The sequence below is a fragment of the Protomyctophum parallelum genome, assembly GCF_964188405.1.
Source record: "Protomyctophum parallelum genome assembly, chromosome: 13".
Classification (NCBI taxonomy): domain Eukaryota; kingdom Metazoa; phylum Chordata; class Actinopteri; order Myctophiformes; family Myctophidae; genus Protomyctophum; species Protomyctophum parallelum.
The window spans coordinates 3,106,717-3,119,530 of record NC_139708.1 but is presented as its reverse complement, the minus strand read 5'-3'; the positions used below and the strand labels follow the sequence as shown (position 1 = coordinate 3,119,530).

Below are 12,814 nucleotides of genomic sequence, written 5' to 3'. Positions count from 1 at the left end.
CCCTTCTTCTGCCATCTTGATGCCGTGGCTCCCCTTCTGCCATCTTGATGCCGTGGCTCCCCTTCTTCTGCCATCTTGATGCCGTGGCTCCCCTTCTGCCATCTTGATGCCGTGGCTCCCCTTCTTCTGCCATCTTGATGCCGTGGCTCCCCTTCTTCTGCCATCTTGATGCCGTGGCTCCTTCTGCCATCTTGATGCCGTGGCTCCTTCTGCCATCTTGATGCCGTGGCTCCTTCTGCCATCTTGATGCTGTGGCTCCTTCTGCCATCTTGATGCTGTGGCTCCTTCTGCCATCTTGATGCCGTGGCTCCTTCTGCCATCTTGATGCCGTGGCTCCCCTTCTGCCATCTTGATGCCGTGGCTCCTTCTGCCATCTTGATGCCGTGGCTCCCCTTCTGCCATCTTGATGCCGTGGCTCCCCTTCTGCCATCTTGATGACGTGGCTCCTTCTGCCATCTTGATGCCGTGGCTCCTTCTGCCATCTTGATGCCGTGGCTCCTTCTGCCATCTTGATGCCGTGGCTCCCCTTCTGCCATCTTGATGCCGTGGCTCCCCTTCTGCCATCTTGATGCCGTGGCTCCCCTTCTGCCATCTTGATGCCGTGGCTCCTTCTGCCATCTTGATGCCGTGGCTCCCCTTCTGCCATCTTGATGCCGTGGCTCCTTCTGCCATCTTGATGCCGTGGCTCCCCTTCTTCTGCCATCTTGATGCTGTGGCTCCTTCTGCCATCTTGATGCCGTGGCTCCCCTTCTGCCATCTTGATGCCGTGGCTCCCCTTCTTCTGCCATCTTGATGCCGTGGCTCCCCTTCTGCCATCTTGATGCCGTGGCTCCCCTTCTTCTGCCATCTTGATGCCGTGGCTCCCCTTCTGCCATCTTGATGCCGTGGCTCCTTCTGCCATCTTGATGCCGTGGCTCCTTCTGCCATCTTGATGCCGTGGCTCCCCTTCTGCCATCTTGATGCCGTGGCTCCTTCTGCCATCTTGATGCCGTGGCTCCTTCTGCCATCTTGATGCCGTGGCTCCCCTTCTGCCATCTTGATGCCTAGCTCCCCTTCTGCCATCTTGATGCCGTGGCTCCCCTTCTGCCATCTTGATGCCGTGGCTCCCCTTCTGCCATCTTGATGCCGTGGCTCCCCTTCTGCCATCTTGATGCCGTGGCTCCCCTTCTGCCATCTTGATGCCGTGGCTCCCCTTCTGCCATCTTGATGCCGTGGCTCCCCTTCTGCCATCTTGATGCTGTGGCTCCTTCTGCCATCTTGATGCCGTGGCTCCCCTTCTTCTGCCATCTTGATGCCGTGGCTCCCCTTCTGCCATCTTGATGCCGTGGCTCCTTCTGGCATCTTGATGCCGTGGCTCCCCTTCTTCTGCCATCTTGATGCCGTGGCTCCTTCTGCCATCTTGATGCCGTGGCTCCTTCTGGCATCTTGATGCCGTGGCTCCTTCTGGCATCTTGATGCCGTGGCTCCTTCTGGCATCTTGATGCCGTGGCTCCTTCTGCCATCTTGATGCCGTGGCTCCCCTTCTGCCATCTTGATGCCGTGGCTCCTTCTGCCATCTTGATGCCGTGGCTCCTTCTGCCATCTTGATGCCGTGGCTCCTTCTGCCATCTTGATGCTGTGGCTCCTTCTGCCATCTTGATGCCGTGGCTCCCCTTCTGCCATCTTGATGCCGTGGCTCCTTCTGCCATCTTGATGCCGTGGCTCCTTCTGCCATCTTGATGCCGTGGCTCCCCTTCTTCTGCCATCTTGATGCCGTGGCTCCCCTTCTGCCATCTTGATGCCGTGGCTCCTTCTGCCATCTTGATGCCGTGGCTCCTTCTGCCATCTTGATGCCGTGGCTCCCCTTCTTCTGCCATCTTGATGCCGTGGCTCCTTCTGCCATCTTGATGCCGTGGCTCCCCTTCTTCTGCCATCTTGATGCCGTGGCTCCCCTTCTGCCATCTTGATGCCGTGGCTCCCCTTCTTCTGCCATCTTGATGCCGTGGCTCCTTCTGCCATCTTGATGCCGTGGCTCCCCTTCTTCTGCCATCTTGATGCCGTGGCTCCCCTTCTTCTGCCATCTTGATGCCGTGGCTCCTTCTGCCATCTTGATGCCGTGGCTCCTTCTGCCATCTTGATGCCGTGGCTCCCCTTCTTCTGCCATCTTGATGCCGTGGCTCCCCTTCTTCTGCCATCTTGATGCCGTGGCTCCTTCTGCCATCTTGATGCCGTGGCTCCTTCTGCCATCTTGATGCCGTGGCTCCCCTTCTGCCATCTTGATGCCGTGGCTCCTTCTGCCATCTTGATGCCGTGGCTCCTTCTGCCATCTTGATGCCGTGGCTCCCCTTCTTCTGCCATCTTGATGCCGTGGCTCCTTCTGCCATCTTGATGCCGTGGCTCCCCTTCTTCTGCCATCTTGATGCCGTGGCTCCCCTTCTGCCATCTTGATGCCGTGGCTCCCCTTCTTCTGCCATCTTGATGCCGTGGCTCCTTCTGCCATCTTGATGCCGTGGCTCCCCTTCTTCTGCCATCTTGATGCCGTGGCTCCCCTTCTTCTGCCATCTTGATGCCGTGGCTCCTTCTGCCATCTTGATGCCGTGGCTCCTTCTGCCATCTTGATGCCGTGGCTCCCCTTCTTCTGCCATCTTGATGCCGTGGCTCCTTCTGCCATCTTGATGCCGTGGCTCCCCTTCTGCCATCTTGATGCCGTGGCTCCCCTTCTTCTGCCATCTTGATGCCGTGGCTCCCCTTCTGCCATCTTGATGCCGTGGCTCCCCTTCTTCTGCCATCTTGATGCCGTGGCTCCCCTTCTTCTGCCATCTTGATGCCGTGGCTCCCCTTCTTCTGCCATCTTGATGCCGTGGCTCCCCTTCTGCCATCTTGATGCCGTGGCTCCCCTTCTGCCATCTTGATGCCGTGGCTCCCCTTCTTCTGCCATCTTGATGCCGTGGCTCCCCTTCTTCTGCCATCTTGATGCCGTGGCTCCCCTTCTGCCATCTTGATGCCGTGGCTCCTTCTGCCATCTTGATGCCGTGGCTCCTTCTGCCATCTTGATGCCGTGGCTCCCCTTCCAGAATGAAACGGATGCTGATGGAGAGCATGTGGAAAACTAATGGCGCTTTTATCAGCCGTGTCCACTTTTTTAATATACTAAAAGCATTAGTACACTACACACACTAAAATCCTCAATGTTCATAACCAAATGGTCCATTTGGTTTCATTTGTGCACTCTCAGAGTAACACATTGGAAATGAAATTACTGTGTATACTGTTCATATAAATTGAAAGTAAATTGCATTGCACTGGTTTCAAATGTTTAAAAATGTGTTCTAACTAATTGTTCCCTTCTTGTCACCCTGTGTCATGTCATTGTTGTTGGTCAGAAACCTTGTATCTCCATCTAGCTTTTTTTTCTTTTTCTTTTTTTATTCTTTGGTATGGTTTAAAGGTATGGTAAGTGATATATGTTGGTGAAAACGAAATGTGTTTTTGTTAAGCACTAGGCTACAGTATATTCTGATAGTATTAATTGCTATTGAGTGTTTGTTCTGTAACAGGAGTCTCCCCCGAAGATATTAAAAAAAATAGATGCCTCATTGGCCGCTGCAGTCCGTTTGTGTGTTGACAGGAGAGCGGAACAATTTACACGTGTGGAAAGCACATTATGCCACGCTGCCACTCAAGTGACTATACTGGCCAATCACAGCGCATCTTTTCCGGGACTTGTCAGACCCGAACATCCGCTCTGTGACGCACCGCTCATGAGCCCCCTCTGGAGAACACACCCAGAGCCCCCTCTGGAGAACACACACCCCAGAGCCCCCTCTGGAGAACACACACCCCAGAGCCCCCTCTGGAGAACACACACCCCAGAGCCCCCTCTGGAGAACACACACCCCAGAGCCCCCTCTAGAGAACACACACCCCAGAGCCCCCTCTGGAGAACACACACCCCCAGAGCCCCCTCTGGAGAACACACGCCCCAGAGCCCCCTCTGGAGAACACACACCCCAGAGCCCCCACTGGAGAACACACACCCCAGAGCCCCCTCTGGAGAACACACGCCCCAGAGCCCCCTCTGGAGAACACACACCCCAGAGCCCCCTCTGGAGAACACACCCCCAGAGCCCCCTCTGGAGAACACACACCCCAGAGCCCCCTCTGGAGAACACACACCCCAGAGCCCCCTCTGGAGAACACACACCCCAGAGGCCCCTCTGGAGAACACACACCCCAGAGCCCCTCTGGAAAACACACACCCCAGAGCCCCCTCTGGAGAACACACACCCCCAGAGCCCCCTCTGGAGAACACACACCCCAGAGCCCCCTCTGGAGAACACACACCCCAGAGCCCCCTCTGGAGAACACACACCCAGAGCCCCCTCTGGAGAACACACCCCAGAGCCCCCTCTGGAGAACACACACCCCAGAGCCCCCTCTAGAGAACACACACCCCAGAGCCCCCTCTGGAGAACACACACCCCAGAGCCCCCTCTAGAGAACACACACCCCAGAGCCCCCTCTGGAGAACACAGGCCCCAGAGCCCCCTCTGGAGAACACACACCCCAGAGCCCCCTCTGGAGAACACACACCCCCAGAGCCCCCTCTGGAGAACACACACCCCCAGAGCCCCCTCTGGAGAACACACACCCAGAGCCCCCTCTGGAGAACACACACCCCAGAGCCCCCTCTGGAGAACACACACCCCAGAGCCCCCTCTGGAGAACACACACCCCCAGAGCCCCCTCTAGAGAACACACACCCCAGAGCCCCCTCTGGAGAACACAGGCCCCAGAGCCCCCTCTGGAGAACACACACCCCAGAGCCCCCTCTGGAGAACACACCCCCCAGAGCCCCCTCTAGAGAACACACACCCCAGAGCCCCCTCTGGAGAACACACACCCCAGAGCCCCCTCTGGAGAACACACAACCCCAGAGCCCCCTCTGGAGAACACACACCCCAGAGCCCCCTCTGGAGAACACACCCCCCAGAGCCCCCTCTAGAGAACACACCCCCAGAGCCCCCTCTGGAGAACACACCCCCCAGAGCCCCCTCTGGAGAACACCCCCCAGAGCCCCCTCTGGAGAACACACACCCCAGAGCCCCCTCTGGAGAACACACACCCCAGAGCCCCCTCTGGAGAACACACACCCCAGAGCCCCCTCTGGAGAACACACACCCCAGAGCCCCCTCTGGAGAACACACACCCCAGAGCCCCCTCTGGAGAACACCCCCCAGAGCCCCCTCTGGAGAACACACACCCCAGAGCCCCCTCTGGAGAACACACCCCCAGAGCCCCCTCTGGAGAACACACCCCCAGAGCCCCCTCTGGAGAACACACACCCCAGAGCCCCCTCTGGAGAACACACCCCCCAGAGCCCCCTCTGGAGAACACACACCCTGACAGAACAATTGTGTTCTGTTTTGTCTGCTATTTTCACCACTTCCAATTGCACTTGTTAATCCTGTATCCTGTGTGAGTTTGGCATCCCGACCTGAAAATGTGTTTTCTTTTCACCAAAAGAGCTGGAGAGACGTGGGCCGGGTTTCCCAAAGTGATTTTAGATTGTCCACAGCTTGTTCTATTTTTGCTACTTTTGTAGCAAAAAATAATAAATAATTACGTGCATGGCTGCATGCATAAGGTAGTGCGTAGAGAGGCACTTCTTCACGCTTTTGGGAAACACCCACAACGTAAGGCAGCCTTCATACAGGAGCCTTCTTAGGACCACACGCAAGCTCCCTGCACAGGTTCTCTTTGGGAAACGGGGCCAAGGAGACTCCGGTTACTGAACAAACACTCTATAGCAAAGATTCCTATCAGAATACAGAGCTATTTTGCACTTGACAACGCTTGACTGCCATGGACTGAGCTCTCCGTCATCTGGTGTTTTCAGTGATTACACTAGAGGGCGCTCTTCGCCAACCTATGAATGTTATATAATGTCATAATGTCCTCAACAGCACATACGTGAGTATTAATATTCGTTTGGTGTCCTTCTTTTCCCCCCATTATTCCTTTTGGTAATGTACTAATGGACTGTACTAAACTGGTATAGACTGATGGTTTTCACCACAAGTCTTGACCTGAATTAAATTTATATTTAAATATTTATTTTATTTTAGATGATTTATTTTATTATTATTATTATTATTATTATTATTATTTATTTTATGCCACACTACAATATAGATGTATAGGATTACCAACTACCTGAAATTCACCCAGTCGAGTATCCCATATTTCGAACTGCACTACTGTATACAGTATGAGCCGTTTAAACTGGTAAATTCTGTCAATTAAGGCTTGATTCCCATAAATTAATAGAGTGTCCCTTATTAGTTCCTTTAGTTTCCAAAAAAGGGACAATTGTTGATCTGCTATTTTCACTACTTCTTAAAGTAATTTGTGGAATTTCTATGATTATTTTATTTGATGATGTAATGTATTGAAATATTTGACATATTTTCAATATAAAAATTGCCCGACCTATTGTTTACGAAACAGTTTTTCCTCATAGTTTTAGTCGACAAAATTAACACTACACTACATGTGGAAAAGAGGCCGCGTCGTTGGCTCGTTGTTTGTCAGGTTTCCGGGGAACATTCAACGCTGTCGGTGAGTTTGTGCTTCCGTGAAACCATCGAGTGTTGCGTGTACCCTGACGCTTGAACTCACACTGGTCCTCACACACGCCTTCATAGGCTATCATACTATATTCTTCTGCCTGCACATACGTCATGTCCTAGTATGAGCTGGTTTGACCCAGCAAAATAAATAAGAATGTCTGGGTCGCGCACACTAAAGCTGCTAGAGTAGACATCAAAATGAGCCCAGAAATATTTTAAAGCAGTGGTTTTCAACCTTTTTCACATCAAGGCCCATTATTGAATTGGCATTTGAGCCACGGACCACCATTTCATGAGATTTAGCCTCTCAGATCCAAAACTAGCCCATGTACTGTATTGTGGTACCATTAGGAGAGATAACAGGCAAATGTTGAGCAATTTCTTTTTAATCTATATTTCTGTAATTGTGTAGACTTGTTGTAAATTAAGTGATGCAGATATTAACAATAATTTAACTCTTTGAGAGAGTAAAATGAATCCACTAGTTAGGGACATTTAGTGAAATGTGTGGCAAATCTGCAAAAATGCTTACCACGATCTTTCACAAATGTGTTCATAAAGGTGTCTACTATCACCTCTCAATTTGTTCCATTCCAACTCCCTTGGAGCAAATTTGTTAAATTCCCATTGACAATCATATGTCTGAGCAAATCGACATGTTACGTCATGATGAGATGATAAGAGCGCCCCTCACTTCACACGGTGTGATTTTTATCAATGTCTTTGCAGATTTGCCACACATTTCCCTAACTTTCCCTAACTCACCTAACTTCAACTCTCCATCATTTAGCTGGGGACCACCTGGAACACCATCAAGGACCACTGGTGGTCCCCGGACCACTGTTTTAAAGTATTAAGAGTGGCGTTCATGTCCTTCCTCTGGATGGGCTGCCGGTTAACATTCATCGCTGTCGGTGGGTTTTGGGAAACGGCATCAACTCACCACACAATGAATGACAACTGTGTATGACCTCATTTCCTCTCATCCACCTTAGAGGTGATGACATCGCATTCTCTCGTCCAGCTGCATCTGATGCAATTTGCTTTCTCTCTGCGACCCCAATATTTAACTCTGAGTGTACGAGTTACAGATCTGTAAGAGTCCATTTGGTTCCATCTGTTCCACTTCAAGCCCTCTATCAAAAACTGTGCGAATAGCAGATCTACAAGCTCATGTTCTCCCAGTGTTTTAACTCAAGTACAAATTTGACAGAGCAACTACAAGCAAGTAGTTGAGTAATATTTGAACGGAAGTATCTATGTTTTGACTAAAGCATAAACACCCTATGAGGGCCACAATGTCTGGAAAAGATGTAGGGATCATTGAACATGCCTCAATAACTCACTCCTTATGAGATGTGTCAGTCTGTCTAAGAAGTGAAAGGCTGTCTGTAAACATACTGATGGAATATTGATTTTAATAAAGGTCTGGGAATCAAGACTAATGTCTTGGGTTTTATTGATTCCTCTTCATTGTTATTCTTGTTATTCTTGTCGTTTCTGCTCCTACTGTATATAACACGTAGCAACCTTGAATCAGTTTTGAACAGCAGTCCTTAAAATTAATTGCATAGTTGTTGCACTATAATAGGTTACTGGATTTGCTAGTCTTTTTTTTGTAACCACTTCAAAGTGGTTTAAGTCTTAAACAAGAAACAATGCTCCTTGGACTGGAGCACAGGTCTCCGCCAGGTCAAGTAGATTATAGGCCTCCTGGTGGCGCTATAACTAGGCTAATGTGAAAAGGGTGCCATTTATTATTAGGCCTTTCACAAAAATCAGACACTGTTCATGGTTGGACACATTTTATTCCAAAAATGTGCTTTGCAAAAAGCAACATGATGGTGGCGCTATAACAGGCCAATGTGGAAAGGGAGGGGGGTTTCGGCCTAGTGGGAATGTGTGTGCAAAGTGCAAAACTTCAAACATGACTATAGAGATACTGGGCTGTATTTTGCGTGTCTTAAGTACCAGGTCTTATTCCCTAACTTGAGTAAACTAAAGACCTGGAGGCGTGATCAATGCCATTTGGCTATTCTGAGTGGCCAAAGAGCATTGATCACGCCTCCAGGTCTTTAGTTTACTCAAGTTAGGGAATAAGACCTGGTACTTAAGACACGCAAAATACAGCCCACTGTGTGCTGGAGGTTCTGCCCTGGCTGGCATCCATGGAGTGTGTGTGTGTGTACAGTTTGGCAGCAGTGCCAGAGATTAGCTGGTCGCAGACAGACGGACGGACAGACGGACGGGGTGCAAATGGCCTGACTGAGACAACAATATACTTAGTTAACCGGGGTCCCAGTGGTTCTCAAACCATGCATGGGCCGGGGCTCAAATTATTTTGTGCAGATCTCTGTGAGGATTTGCTTAATGTACTATATGTGCAACATTGTTTTCTCAGTCAACAGTAAACAAACTAACATACAATCATAAGTAGCCTACATGCAGTGTATCTCTTATTTCCGGACTTTAAATGTCCCTGCACAGTGCACACTAAAACCTTTCCGTCCCGAAGAGCCACCATCTTTTCCATGCACCACAAGGACCTAATCCGAAAAGCGCAGACGTGTACAAGCTCCTTCATGTTTTTAATACCTACAATAATAATAAGAATAATAACAATAACAATAACAACTATAATAATACTAATAATAGTAATTATCACACTTGTGTGAAGTGAGCAGCCACATGACATCTTACATTGACATTTAGTGGCTTAAACAAAAATTAAAGTCCATAGCCAGTTCCGACACTATTATAGGTCCGACAGTCATTAGACCGACAACCTATACCTCAAACCCTAACCTAACCATAACCGCAACCTCTCTGAATGTGTTTCTGGTAACATTATTATCCGATCATTTTATATGTCCGTGGCAAAAAAAAGAATCTGGCAAAAATATCCACCACAAGACAGAACTCATACAGGATAAACAGGTGAAATTGGAACACTACAGAATTGAAGCTGATACATGGGCTCTCTCTCTCCTGATTGGATTAAGTTGAAGTGAACAAACATTGTGAAAATAGCAGATCCACAATATCACGACTTGCAGATCTGCCGATCTGCAGATCTTCCAAAAAAAAAAACCTCTTTCTTAGGTAAAAGTTGGCCAATGTTTGATAATTACCCAATGTATGGTCTTAGTTTTCTCTTGCTGTTATTTTTTGATTTTACAGGTATTAAAAAGACCTTAAATTGTCTCTTTTGAAATGTGCACAATTATGTTATGGTTGTCCGACCCACAGTTTGAAAACAACTGGCTTACACAACCTTAAAGTTCAATAAATACCATACCACTAGTACAGTCTGCAGTCGTCTACTGGAAGCCCCCATAAGTCCCATGTTAGACCCAGAAATGTTGGTTAGTATACACTTTTATGATTCAAATGTCATCTATAGGCTTAGAAGACAAATGACCTCTTCACATTTGTCAAGAGTATTTTATTTTTTGCTAAAATAATGCTTGGAATGGATTCAGCATCATGAAAACCCCCTAGTTTGACATGTCACATGCTACTTAAAGCATGATGAAATGTTGATGTTTTTGCCTTATACAGGATGTTAATGGTAAATATTATGCTAATAACTCAAATTGCTCAACGTGCACATTTTTGCAACCAAGCTTAAAGGACAACTTTAGTTTTTTTCAACCAAGGTTCATGTTTTAGCTTGTTATTAGAGAAACTAAAAGGTGAGTGTTAAAACAAATTTATTTCGTTTTAGGGATTTTAGCTCTTTTTGACAAGGGGGCGGGGGCATTCGAGCATGGGGCTAAATATGTATTTTTTCACAAAATGTTATGGCGATTTAATTTAATTTTTATTTACTATAGTCCTACTAGACCCCAAGAAATTACATCTGGCCACAAAAGATCACAAGATCTATTGAATGTGACAAACTGACATATTGAGCCTACAGAACACACACACAGTATAAGCCTTCCCCCAGTAGGCCTCCTTTACATTCAGTAGATCCTGTGATATTTTGTGGCCAGATGTAATTTCCTGGGGTTTATTAGGACTATAGTAATAATAAAATAATAAATCACCATAAAATGTTGTGAAAAAATACATATTTAGCCCCATGCTCGAATGCCCCCGCCCCCCTGTCAAAAAGAGCTAAAATCCCTAAAACGAAAGAAAGCAACAAATGAAAAACAATTAACACTCATCTTTTACTTTCTCTAATAACAACCTAAAACTTGAACCTTGGTTGAAAAAAACTAAAGTTGTCCTTTAATCTCATTTTGTGTAATGTGTGTAAAGTGTAACTGTAAAGTGTGTAATGACCTTAACTCTCCAATATTCGAGGTGGAAAGCCTGGTGAGGCCTCCAATATAGAAAATATGCACTCTGTTGTCAGGTACAGTATGACATCTATTGGTGGATCAGTAGTACCGCATGAAGCATGTAGGCATTTACACAACATCAAATGCATTAGAGACAGTGTTGTAAACCAAGAAACTATAGGTTACTTGTAGTCAGCCACATTATGTCTACACACACGTCTTGAGGCTGAAGCCTTTTGTTCCACCAGATGTTTGTGTCCTTATTGACACTCAACAGGAATTCGTCCAAAAGGATTTCTGCTGCCGAGTTGGACAGAGAAGCCTCCTTGCAGGAAGTAGGCATTCTTTAAATACTCATGCTCATGCATATTGTATAACGCATTTGCATAACCCTTAACATGTACAGTAATACAAAATAAAGTTAGATTTGTCTTACCAGTCTGCTGTGACAGCTGTGTCCCATTCACCTGATTCCTGAAAGAACTGCTCCAGCAAATAGGCCACACCCACGTATAATCAACTCATTTCATTGGACACAGGTTTGTTTTACTTTACTAAAAAGTAGCAGTGCAATGTCCAAAAAGAGTGTTATATGAATTTTAATATGCTATCTGTGTTCCTTTTGGTATTAATGAAAATCCGCCTATATAGAGAGTAAAATAAAATGTCAACGTAGACATGATAGCACTATTGTATGCATAGTGTGAAGCCTGTACTGTACCACTAACAGCAGGGCAACTGGGTTGAACTGAGTTTGACGCGTGCAGTGGTTAATTCAATGTCCAGAGAGTTGTGTTACTTTCGGATATGTCAATCCATTTATTGATATCCACTTTCTTTCATCAGTAGTATTCAAACGTAAATAAACTGTGTAAACTTTTAAACAAACAAACAACTGAACCTATCGACCACGCACGGTCGAAAACTGTGTCGTCTTCCCCTGTCGCACCTGAGTGCCATCACAGTGACAGGAAATGAGGGTTTCCATGACAACATGACCCACCATTCTGACTGACTGATTGCCATGACGTCATCGTAAAGAAGGACACGTTAACTTCATCAATCTTTAAGTGCTACGGACGACAAGACGTCTTATTGCCGTCTTTGTAATGGATGCCACGGACGACAAGACGTCTTTTAAAAAAAATAAAAAAATAGATTATTATTTTTATTTTTTATTTTTTCAACCATATTTTGAAAATTCCTCTAATCTGGTGTACAGGTGAGGACATGCACATTACATGCATAATATAATTACAAATTCTTTCTTTCTTTATAATGGGAGAATTGGCACTCAGAGCCTAAACTGGTGACCACCAGGTGGCGCTGAAGGAGTTTTAGTTTAAATAAACAAAGAGCATTTTGGCTCCAACACATAGTTTCATTATTATTTTGAGGTAAAGACAGACAGTAATCACCATACTGAAATGAATAGCCTATTTGCAGTGCATAATTTGTAAATTATTAGGTGCCATAGCCCAGCCATGAACCTGATTGTTTATTTTATTTTATATAGCCTAGTTTCATAAAACACATTTAATTTATTTATGTAACCATAGACCCAAATGTCTAAATAACAGCAGGGGCTACTGTTTCCATATTAAATAATGTAATAGAATAGTTCCCCTCAAGTTGTAAACATTGGAGACTTATTTGACATGATGGGGAAGCGGAGTCTTTGCATATTTGCGGAGCCCTCCTTAGGAGTTGGAGCACCAGACGCCCCTAACAGGCAGCGAATTAAAGTGATTATTATTATGTCAATTTAGGAACTTAACTCAGTTTCATTTCATCCATGGTATCTTTTCCATTATAGGTCACTAAAAGGTACATTGAGGACAAAAGGGGAAAGTAAAATTAATTTGAAAAAATGCATAGGCTATACATTTGAGGGGTAGCCTTTCTCTCCCA

General features: G+C 46.7%; 1 protein-coding gene across 1 annotated transcript in view; it reads right to left on the bottom strand.

Annotated features, from left to right (window-relative positions):
- Positions 1-11,360, bottom strand: part of yipf2 (Yip1 domain family, member 2) — a 60,076-nt gene extending 48,716 nt beyond the window's left edge. Inside the window, exon 1 of the mRNA XM_083779861.1 lies at positions 11,340-11,360. The gene's annotated coding sequence lies outside the window, so the exon portion shown is untranslated. The remainder of the gene's footprint in view (positions 1-11,339) is intronic.
- Positions 11,361-12,814: the final 1,454 nt, after the last annotated feature.